The sequence below is a fragment of the Triticum dicoccoides genome, chromosome 2A (genome assembly GCF_002162155.2).
Source record: "Triticum dicoccoides isolate Atlit2015 ecotype Zavitan chromosome 2A, WEW_v2.0, whole genome shotgun sequence".
NCBI classification, from domain to species: Eukaryota; Viridiplantae; Streptophyta; class Magnoliopsida; order Poales; family Poaceae; genus Triticum; species Triticum dicoccoides.
In genome coordinates this window covers 96,228,582-96,240,939 of record NC_041382.1, presented here as the reverse complement: position 1 = coordinate 96,240,939, position 12,358 = coordinate 96,228,582, and positions in this window count along the sequence as shown.

Genomic DNA, 12,358 nt, shown 5'->3' with positions numbered 1-12,358 from the left:
AAAGATTTAATAGGGGACACATCAATAACTTTTAGATCTTCATCTTGATTTTCATAGGAATTGGAAGAACACGCTTTAATAAAGGCATCTTTGGAAGCACGCATCCTAGCGGTTCTTTCCTTGCACTCATCAATGGAAATTCTCATGGCTTTGAGATACTCATTGATATCATGCTTAGGAGGAATAGATCTAAGCTTTAAAGAATCAATCTCAAGAGAAATTCTATCAATGTTTCTAGCTAAATCATCAACTTTAAGCAATTTCTCTTCAAGCAAAGCATTAAAATTCTTTTGTGAATTCATAAACTCTTTAACACTATTCTCAAATTCAGAGGGCATCTTATTATAATTTCCATAAGAGTTGTTGTAGGAATTCCCATAATTATTAGAAGGATTACTAGGATATGACCTAGGATTAAAATTCCCTCTATAAGCGTTGTTACCAAAATTAATCCTACCAACAAAATTCACATCCATAGATTCATTGTTATTCTCAATCAAAGTAGACAAAGGCATATCATTAGGATCAGAAGAAACACTCTTAGTAGCAAATAATTTCATAAGTTCATCCATCTTTCTACTCAAAACATTGATTTCTTCTATCGCATGCACTTTTTATTAGAAGGTCTTTCAATATGCCATTGAGAATAATTAACCATAATATTATCTAGGAGTTTAGTAGCATCTCCTAAAGTGATTTCCATAAAAGTGCCTCCCGCGGCCGAATCTAAAAGATTTCTAGAAGCAAAATTCAATCCAACATAAAAATTTTGTATACTCATCCACAAATTCAAACCATGAGTAGGGCAATTACGTATCATTAATTTCATTCTCTCCCAAGCTTGTGCAACATGTTCATGATCAAGTTGCTTAAAGTTCATAATATCATTTCTAAGAGAGATGATCTTAGTGGGAGGGAAATACTTAGAGACAAAAGCATCTTTGCACTTGTTCCAAGAATCAATACTATTTTTAGGCAAAGACAAAAACCAAGCTTTAGCACGATCTCTAAGCGAAAAAGGAAATGGCTTCAATTTAACGGCATTATTATCGACATCTTTTTTATTTTGCATATCACATAAATCAACGAAGCTATTCAGATGAGTAGCGGCATCTTCACTAGGAAGGCCGGCGAATTGATCTTTCATAACAAGATTCAACAAAGTAGTATTAATTTCATAAGATTCAGCATCGGTAAGAGGAGCAATCGGAGTGCTAATAAAATCATTGTTGTTGGTATTGGTGAAGTCACACAATTTAGTATTATCTTGAGCCATCGCGACAAACAAGCAAACTAGCACACGAGCAGACAAGAGCAAACGGGCAGAAAGAGGCAAATAGAGAGGGAGGATAGAGAGATAGGGCGAATAAAACAGCAAGGGTGAAGTGGGGGAGAGGAAAACGAGAGGCAAATGGCAAATAATGTAATGCGAGAGATAGGGACTGTGATGGGTACTTGGTATGTTGACTTTTTGCGTAGACTCCTCGGCAACGGCGCCAGAAATCCTTCTTGCTACATCTTGAGCTTGCGTTGGTTTTCCCCGAAGAGGAAGGGATGATGCAGTAGAGTAGCATATGTATTTCCCTCAGTTTTTGAGAACCAAGGTATCAATCCAGTAGGAGTCCACGCTCAAGTCCCTCGTACCTGCACAAAACGATAGCTACTCGCAACCAACGCGATTAGGGGTTGTCAATCCCTTCACGGTCACTTACAAGAGTGAGATCTGATAGATATAATATTTTTGGTATTTTTGGTATAAAGATTCAAAGTGAAAAGTAAAGGCAAAGTAAAAAGCAAAACAAGATTAAAGTGATGCAGATTGATATGATGAGAATAGACCCGGGGGCCATAGGTTTCACTAGTGGCTTCTCTCAAGAGCATAAGTATTCTATGGTGGGTGAACAAATTACTGTTGAGCAATTGACAGAGTTGAGCATAGTTATGAGAATATCTAGGCATGATCATGTATATAGGCATCACATCCGTGACAAGTAGACCGAAACGATTCTGCATCTACTACTATTACTCCACTCATCGATCGCTATCCAGCATGCATCTAGAGTATTAAGTTAAAAACAGAGTAACGCCTTAAGCAAGATGACATGATGTAGAGAGATAAATTCATGCAATATGAAATAAACCCCATCTTGTTATCGTTGATGGCAACGATACAATACGTGCCTTGCTGCCCCTTCTATCAATGGGAAAGGACACCGCAAGATCGAACCCAAAGCTAAGCACTTCTCCCATGGCAAGAACTTCCAATCTAGTTGGCCAAACCAAACGGATAATTCGAAGAGACTTGCAAAGATAACCAATCATACATAAAAGAATTCAGAGAAGATTCAAATATTATTCATAGATAGACTTGATCATAAACCCACAATTCATCGGTCTCAACAAACACACCGCAAAAAGAAGATTACATCGAATAGATCTCCACAAGAGAGGGGAGAACTTTGTATTGAGATCCAAAAAGAGAGAAGAAGCCATCTAGCTACTAACTATGGACCCGAAGGTCTGAGGTAAACTACTCACACTTCATCGGAGAGGCTATGATGATGTAGAAGCCCTCCGTGATGACGGCCCTCTCCGGCGGAGCTCCGGAACAGGCCCCAAGATGGGATCTCGTGGATACAGAAAGTTGCAGCGGTGGAATTAGGTTTTTGGCTCCGTATCTGTTCGTTTGGGGGTACGTAGGTATATATAGGAGGAAGGAGTACGTCGATGGAGCATCGAGGGGCCCACGAGGCAGGGGGCGCGCCCTAGGGGGGCGCCCCCACCCTTGTGACCGCTTCTTTGACTCCTTGGAGTAGGGTCCAAGTCTCCTGGATCACGTTCGGTGAGATAATCATGTTCCCGAAGGTTTTATTCCGTTTGGACTCCGTTCGATATTCCGTTTCTTCGAAATACTAAAATAGGAAAAAAACAGCAATTCTGGGCTGGGCCTCCGGGTAATAGGTTAGTCCCAAAAATAATATAAAAGTGGAAAATAAAGCCCATTATAGTCCAAAACAGTAGATAATATAGCATGGAGCAATCAAAAATTATAGATACGTTGGAGACGTATCAGTTGGGAGGTTGTAAATCCTAGCTGCGGGGATCTGCATCACCGATCGTCTTCGACTCTACTTCCCACTGCGCTACGAGTCGGTAACGAAAAAGATCAAACCATGTATGCAGTCTCCATAGTGGTCCTGGGCTGGTGCGTAGGTCGGAAATTTTTTGTTTTCTGTCGCGTTACCCTACAATGGCATCATGAGCCGTGCTATGCGTAGATGCAGGTTGCGATCTAGAATACATAGAGATGTATGGGTATTGCATAATATAATTAGGTAATAGATGGGATCTATTGCTGAAAATTATTTATGCAGGTGACAGATGAAATCTGTTACCCCTTGATACACCTTTCGGAAGACTTAGAGTCTAACAAATATTTATGGAACTTAAAACTAATATGGATAAAAAATGTTTTATCCATAAAGCTCGACTTGTTGAAATAACAAGTTCAAGAGTTGACTACAATGAGGTCGTTTTCATCGTAGCGATGCTTAAAGTCGGTTCGGGTTGAACTAGCAATTAATACATATTTCAATCATGAGATATCAAACATGGATGAAAATAGGATTTCCATCTGATGGAAATGAAACCAAGGACTTGCATGTGTTACAGTCCAAGGCATTTTGTCTATCCAGAGGATGCTAGTAAGGGTGCAAACTTCAGAGTTCCAGCGATGGACAGAAGAGAGCAAAATGGAGTTTGAATCTTCGTGGTTTGATGAAATGGTCAAAGGGTTCTGACTTCATCAATGGGTAACGAAGATGCTTGTAATTCAAGAAAGTAAGTGGGAGCGTAATAATATTTCTAAAAACCTTGTGTGCTTGACACATTGTTAATTGGAAATAAATTTCTTGACACGAATTAGGACTTCATTTGAAATTGTTTTTTGATGAAGTGCTTAGGCTAAATAGCCTAAATATTAGGCATGATGATCTGTGGAGATAGATTTACCTAATATGGCTAAGCAATGAATACATATTGAGAAGGTGCTAAAACATATTTAACATTTAAAACGCCAAGGAGTGATTCTTGACTAAGTCACATGGAAAGAGTTTTTACAAGACTAGGTGTCCCAAAACACCGAGGAGTAAAATACATAAAGGAGATTCCACACACCTTCGTGTTTTGGATTAATCATGTATTCCATTGTATGTAAAAACAACCAGATATGTCCGATACTCCCAAGGTGTTGCGAGTATGGATACTAAAGTAATCAAAGTACTAATCGTGGGACAACAGTGAAAGATGTCCTTGAGTACTAGAGTAAGTATTGATGATATGTTTTCTCGCAAGTGGAGATCATGAAGAGTTTGTTGTAAAATGTTATATCGATACAGTCTTCATCTTTTCTCCATGCGATTTTCGATTTAAGTTAAGGGTTTTGTGTGATACACAATATGGTGGCACGGTAGTTTGAAATTGTTCCCAATAGGATACTGTGGCGAATTCTATAACAAATGACTAAGTATGTTGACGCTTTAGAAGCGACAAACAAGATGTTGAATCATATAGTTCATTCATGAACTTAGTATGGTTCCAAGATGGCTTTTGTCAATGGGACACTACTGCAGGTAGTTTCTCCATAACTTAGTCTGAGGAATCCAGGTTCGACCTGCGATTCACATACATAAAAGCCAAGTCCGCACAAGATATGAATTTTGTGAAAGCGTGAAAATGCGAGGATATGCGGAGATAGACACAGAGCTGAAGTTGTCAAATCCGATGGACATCAGGCTATACCACATGCGAAGCATTTTTTGTTGGGATACATAGTAATTTCAAAAAATTTCCTACGCACACGCAACATCATGGTGATGCATAGCAACGAGAGAGGAGAGTGTTATCTATGTACCCTCGTAGACCAAAAGCGGAAGCGTTAGCACAACGCGGTTGATGTAGTCGTACGTCTTCACGACCCGACCGATCAAGCACCGAAACTACGGCACCTCCGAGTTCTAGCACACGTTCAGCTCGATGGCGATCCCCGGACTCCGATCCAACAGAATGTTGGGGAAGAGTTCCGTCAGCACGACGGCGTGGTGACGATCTTGATGTTCTACCGTCGCAGGGCTTTGCCTACGCACTGCTACAATATTATCGAGGATTATGGTGGAGGGGGGCACCGCACACGGCTAAGAGATCAATGATCAATTGTTGTGTCTATGGGGTGCCCCTGCCCCCGTATATAAAGGAGCAAGAGGGGGAGGTGCGGCCAGGCAAGGGGCGCGCTAGGAGGAGTCCTACTCCCACCGGGAGTAGGACTCCCCCCTTTCCATGTTGGACTAGGACTTGGGGGGAAGGAGAGAAAGAGGGGAAAGGAAAGGGGGGCGCCGCCCCCCTCCTTGTCCAATTAGGACTTGGGGGGGGGGGGGAGGGGCACGCGGCTGCCCCTTGGCCTCCTCTCTACTTCCTCCACTAGGCCCATTAAGGCCCATTAGGTTACCGGGGGTTCCGGTAACCTCCTGGTACTCCGGTAAAATGCCGATTTCACCCGGAACACTTCCTATGTCCAAACATAGGCTTCCAATATATCAATCTTTATGTCTCGACCATTTCGAGACTCCTCGTCATGTCCGTGATCACATCCGGGACTCCGAACAACCTTCGGTACATCAAAACATATAAACACATAATGAAACTGTCATCGTAACGTTAAGCGTGCGGACCCTACGGGTTCAAGAACAATGTAGACATGGCCGAGACATGTCTCCGATCAATAACCAATAGCGGAACCTAGATGCTCATATTGGCTCCTACATATTCTACGAAGATCTTTATCATTCAGACCGCATAACGACATACGTTGTTCCCTATGTCATCAGTATGTTACTTGCCTGAGATTCGATCGTCGGTATCTTAATACCTAGTTCAATCTCGTTACCGGCAAGTCTATTTACTCGTTCTGTAATACATCATCCCACAACTAACTCATTAGCTGCAATGCTTGCAAGGCTTAAGTGATGTGCATTACCGAGAGGGCCCAGAGATACCTCTCCGACAATTGGAGTGACAAATCCTAATCTCGAAATACGCCAACCCAACAAGTACCTTCGGAGACACCTGTAGAGCACCTTTATAATCACCCAGTTACGTTGTGACGTTTGGTAGCACACAAAGTGTTCCTCCAGTAAATGGGAGTTGCATAATCTCATAGTCATAGGAACATGTATAAGTCATGAAGAAAGCAATAGCAACAAACTAAACGATCAAGTGCTATGCTAACAGAATGGGTCAAGTCAATCACATCATTCTCCTAATGATGTGATCCCGTTAATCAAATGACAACTCATGTCTATGGTTAGGAAACATAACCATATTTGATCAACGAGCTAGTCAAGTAGAGGCATACTAGTGACACTCTGTTTGTCTATGTATTCACACATGTATTATGTTTCCGGTTAATACAATTCTAGCATGAATAATAAACATTTATCATGATACAAGGAAATAAATAATAACTTTATTATTGCCTCTAGGGCATATTTCCTTCAGTCTCCCACTTGCACTAGAGTCAATAATCTAGATTACACAGTAATGATTATAACACCCATGGAGCCTTGGTGCTGATCATGTTTTGCTCGTGGAAGAGGCTTAGTCAATGGGTCTGCAACACTCAGATCCGTATGTATCTTGCAAATTTCTATGTCTCCCACTTGGACTAAATCCCGAATGGAATTGAAGCATCTCTTGATGTGCTTGGTTCTCTTGTGAAATCTGGATTCCTTGGCCAAGGCAATTGCACCAGTATTGTCACAAAATATTTTCATTGGACCTGATGCACTAGGTATGACACCTAGATCAGATATGAACTCCTTCATCCAGACTCCTTCATTTGCTGCTTCTGAAGCAGCTATGTATTCCGCTTCACATGTAGATCCCGCCACGACGCTTTGTTTAGAACTGCACCAACTGACAGCTCCACCGTTTAATGTAAACACGTATCCGGTTTGCGATTTAGAATCGTCTGGATCAGTGTCAAAGATTGCATCAACGTAACCATTTACTATGAGCTCTTTGTCACCTCCATATACGAGAAACATATCCTTAGTTCTTTTCAGGTACTTTAGGATGTTCTTGACTGCTGTCCAGTGATCCACTTCTGGATTACTTTGGTACCTCCCTGCTAGACTTATAGCAAGGCACACATCAGGTCTGGTACACAATGTTGCATACATGATAGAGCCTATGGCTGAAGCATAGGGAATATCTTTCATTTTCTATCTATCTTCTGCAGTGGTCGGACACTGAGTCTTACTCAACTTCACACCTTGTAACCCAGGCAAGTACCCTTTCTTTTCTTGATCCATTTTGAACTTCTTCAAAATTTTGTCAAGGTATGTGCTTTGTGAAAGTCCAATTAAGCATCTTGATCTATCTCTATAGATCTTAATGCCCAATATGTAAGCAGTTTCACCGAGGTCTTTCATTGAAAAACTCTTATTCAAGTATCCCTTTATGCGATCCAGAAATTCTATATTATTTCCAATCAATAATATGTCATCCACATATAATATCAGAAATGCTACAGAGCTCCCACTCACTTTCTTGTAAATACAGGCTTCTCCAAAAGTCTGTATAAAACCAAATGCTTTGATCACACTATCAAAGCGTTTATTCCAACTCCAAGAGGCTTGCACCAGTCCATAAATGGATCGCTGGAGCTTGCACACTTTGTTAGCTCCCTTTGGATCGACAAAACCTTCTGGTTGCATCATATACAACTCCTCTTCCAAAAATCCATTCATGAATGCAGTTTTGACATCCATCTGCCAAATTTCATAATCATTAAATGCGGCAATCGCTAACATGATTCGGACAGACTTAAGCATCGCTACGGGTGAGAAGGTCTCATCGTAGTCAATCCCTTGAACTTGTCGAAAACCTTTCGCAACAAGTCGAGCTTTGTAGACAGTAACATTACTGTCAGCGTCAGTCTTCTTCTTGAAGATCCATTTATTCTCAATTGCTTGCCGATCAATAGGCAAGTCAACCAAAGTCCATACTTTGTTCTCATACATGGATCCCATCTCAGATTTCATGGCTTCTAGCCATTTTGAGGAATCTGGGCTCACCATCGCTCCTTCATAGTTCGTAGGTTCCTCATGATCTAGTAGCATGACTTCCAGAATAGGATTACTGTACCACTCTGGTGCGGATCTTACTCTAGTTGATCTACGAGGTTCGGTAGTAACTTGATCTGAAGTTTCATGATCATTATCATTAGCTTCCTCACTAATTGGTGTAGGTGTTGCAGAAACCATTTTCTGTGATGAACCACTTTCCAATAAGGGAGCAGTTATAGTTACCTCATCAAGTTCTATTTTTCTCCCACTCACTTCTTTCGAGAGAAACTCCTTCTCTAGAAAAACTCCGAATTTAGCAACAAAAGTCTTGCCTTCGGATCTGTGATAGCAGGTGTACCCAACAGTCTCCTTTGGGTATCCTATGAAGACACATTTCTCCAATTTGGGTTCGAGCTTATTATGTTGAAGCTTTTTCACATAAGCATCGCAGCCCCAAACTTTCAGAAACGACAACTTTGGTTTCTTGCCAAACCACAGTTCATAAGGCGTCATCTCAACGGATTTCGATGGTGTCCTATTTAACGTGAATGCAGTCGTCTCTAAAGCATAACCCCAAAACGATATCGGTAAATCAGTAAGAGACATCATAGATCACACCATATCTAATAAAGTAGGATTACGATGTTCGGACACACCATTACGCTATGGTGTTCCGGGTGGCGTGAGTTGCGAAACTATTCCGCATTGTTTCAAATGTAGACCAAACTCGTAACTCAAATATTCTCCTCCACGATCAGATCGTAGAAACTTTATTTTCTTGTTACGATGATTTTCAACTTCACTCTGAAATTCTTTGAACTTTTCAAATGTTACTTATGTTTCATTAAGTAAATATACCCATATCTTCTTAAATCATCTGTGAAGGAGAGAAAATAACGATATCCGCCACGAGCCTCAACATTCATTGGACCACATACATCTGTATGTATGATTTCCAACAAATCCGTTGCTCTCTCCATAGTACCAGAGAACGGTGTTTTAGTCATCTTACCCATGAGGCACGGTTCACAAGTACCAAGTGATTCATAATCAAGTGGTTCCAAAAGTCCATCAGTATGGAGTTTCTTCATGTGCTTTACACCGATATGACCTAAACGGTAGTGCCACAAATAAGTTGCACTATCATTATCAACTCTGCATCTTTTGATTTCAACATTATGAATATGTGTATCACTACTATCGAGATTCATCAAAAATAGACCATTCTTCAAGGGTGCATGACCATAAAAGATATTACTCATATAAATAGAACAACCATTATTCTCTGATTTAAATGAATAACCGTCTTGCATCAAACAAGAGCCAGATATAATGTTCATGCTCAACGCTGGCACCAAATAACAATTATTTAGGTCTAATACTAATCTCGAAGGTAGATGTAGAGGTAGCATGCCGACCGCGATCACATCGACTTTGGAACCATTTCCCAGGCGCATCGTCACCTCGTCCTTAGCCAATCTTCGCTTAATCCGTAGCCCCTGTTTCGAGTTGTAAATGTTAGCAACAGAACCAGTATCAAATACCCAGGTGCTACTGCGAGCATTAGTAAGGTACACATCAATAACATGTATATCACATATACCTTTGTTCACTTTGCCATCCTTCTTATCCGCCAAATACTTGGGGCAGTTCCGCTTCCAGTGACCAGTCTGCTTGCAGTAGAAGCACTCAGTCTCAGGCTTAGGTCCAGACTTGGGTTTCTTCTCCTGAGAAGCAACTTGTTTGCTGTTCTTCTTGAAGTTCCCCTTCTTCTTCCCTTTGCCCTTTTTCTTGAAACTGGTGGTCTTATTGACCATCAACACTTGATGCTCCTTCTTGATTTCTACCTCCGCGACTTTTAGCATTGCGAAGAGCTCGGGAATAGTCTTATTCATCCCTTGCATATTATAGTTCACCATGAAGCTTTTGAAGCTTGGTGGCAGTGATTGAAGAACTCTGTCAATGACACAATCAATAGGAAGATTAACCCCCAGTTGAGTCAAGTGATTATGATACCCAGACATTTTGAGTATATGTTCACTGACAGAACTATTCTCCTCCATCTTGCATCTATAGAACTTATTGGAGACTTCATATCTCTCAATCCGGGCATTTGCTTGAAATATTAACTTCAACTCCTAGAACATCTCATATGCTCCATGACGTTCAAAACGTCGTTGAAGACCCGGTTCTAAGCCACAAAGCATGGCACACTGAACTATCAAGTAGTCATCAACTTTGCTCTGCCAGACGTTCATAACATATGGTGTTGCTCCTGCAGCAGGCTTGGCACTTAGCGGTGCTTCCAGGATGTAATTCTTCTGTGCAGCAATGAGGATAATCCTCAAGTTACGGACCCAGTCCGTGTAATTGCTACCATCATCTTTCAACTTTGCTTTCTCAAGGAACACGTTAAAATTCAACGGAACAACAACATGAGCCATCTATCTACAATTAAACATAGACAAGCAAGATACTATCAGACACTAAGTTCATGATAAATTTAAGTTCAATTAATCATATTACTTAAGAACTCCCACTTAGAAAAATATCCCTCTAATCCTCTAAGTGATCACGTGATCCAAATCAACTAAACCATGTCCGATCATTACGTGAGATGGAGTAGTATCAATGGTGAACATCAATATGTTGATCATATCTTCTATATGATTCACACTCGACCTTTCGGTCTACGTGTTCCGAGGCCATATCTGTTATATGCTAGGCTCGTCAAGTTTAACCTGAGTATTCCGTGTGTGCAACTGTTTTGCACCCGTTGTATTTGAACGTAGAGCCTATCACACCCGACCATCACGTGGTGTCTCAGCACGAAGAACTTTCGCAACGGTGCATACTCAGGGTGAACACTTATACTTTGATAGTTTAGTGAGATATCATCTTATAATGATACCGTCAATCAAAGCAAGATAAGATGCATAAACTATAAACATCACATGCAATCAATATAAGTGATATGATATGGCCATCATCATCTTGTACTTGTGATCTCCATCTCCGAAGTACCGTCATGATCACCATCGTCACCGGTGCGACACCTTGATCTCCATCGTAGCATCGTTGTCGTCTCGACAATCTTATGCTTCCACGACTATCGCTACCGCTTAGTGATAAAGTAAAACATTACAATGCGATTGCATTGCATATAATAAAGCGACAACCATATGGCTCCTGCCAGTTGCCGATAACTCGGTTACAAAACATGATCATCTCATACAATAAAATTTAGCATCATGTCTTGACCATATCACATCACAACATGCCCTGCAAAAACAAGTTAAACATCCTCTACTTTGTTGTTGCAAGTTTTACGTGGCTGTTACGGGCTTAGCAAGAACCATTCTTACCTACGCATCAAAACCACAACGATAGTTTGTCAAGTTGGTGCTATTTTAACCTTCACAAGGACCTGGCATAGCCACACTTGGTTCAACTAAAGTTGGAGAAACTGACACCCGCTAGCCACCTGTGTGCAAAGCACATCGGTAGAACTAGTCTCGCGTAAGCATACGCGTAATGTCGGTCCGGGCCGCTTCATCCAACAATACCACCGAACCAAGGTATGACATGCTGGTAAGCAGTATGACTTATATCGCCCACAACTCACTTGTGTTCTACTCGTGCACAACATCAATGCATAAAACCTAGGCTCTGATACCACTATTGGGATACGCAGTAATTTCAAAAAATTTCCTACGCACACGCAAGATCATGGTGACGCATAGCAATGAGAGAGGAGAGTGTTGTCTACGTACCCTCGCAGACCGAAAGCGGAAGCGTTAGCACAATGCGGTTGATGTAGTCGTACATCTTCATGGCCCGACCGACCAAGCACCGAAACTACGGCACCTCCGAGTTCTAGCACACGTTCAGCTCGATGACGATCCCCGGACTCCGATCCAGCAGAATGTTGGGGAAGAGTTCCGTCAGCACGACGGCGTGGTGACGATCTTGATGTTCTACCATCGTAGGGCTTCGCCTAAGCACCGCTACAATATTATCGAGGATTATTGTGGAGGGGGGCACCGCACACGGCTAAGAGATCAATGATCAATTGTTGTGTCTATGGGGTGCCCCCATGCCCCCGTATATAAAGGAGCAAGGGGGAGGAGGTGCGGCCAGGCAAGGTGCGCGCCAGGAGGAGTCCTACTCCCACCGGGAGTAGGACTCCCCCCTTTCAATGTTGGACTAGGACTTGGGGGGGAAGGAGAGAAAGA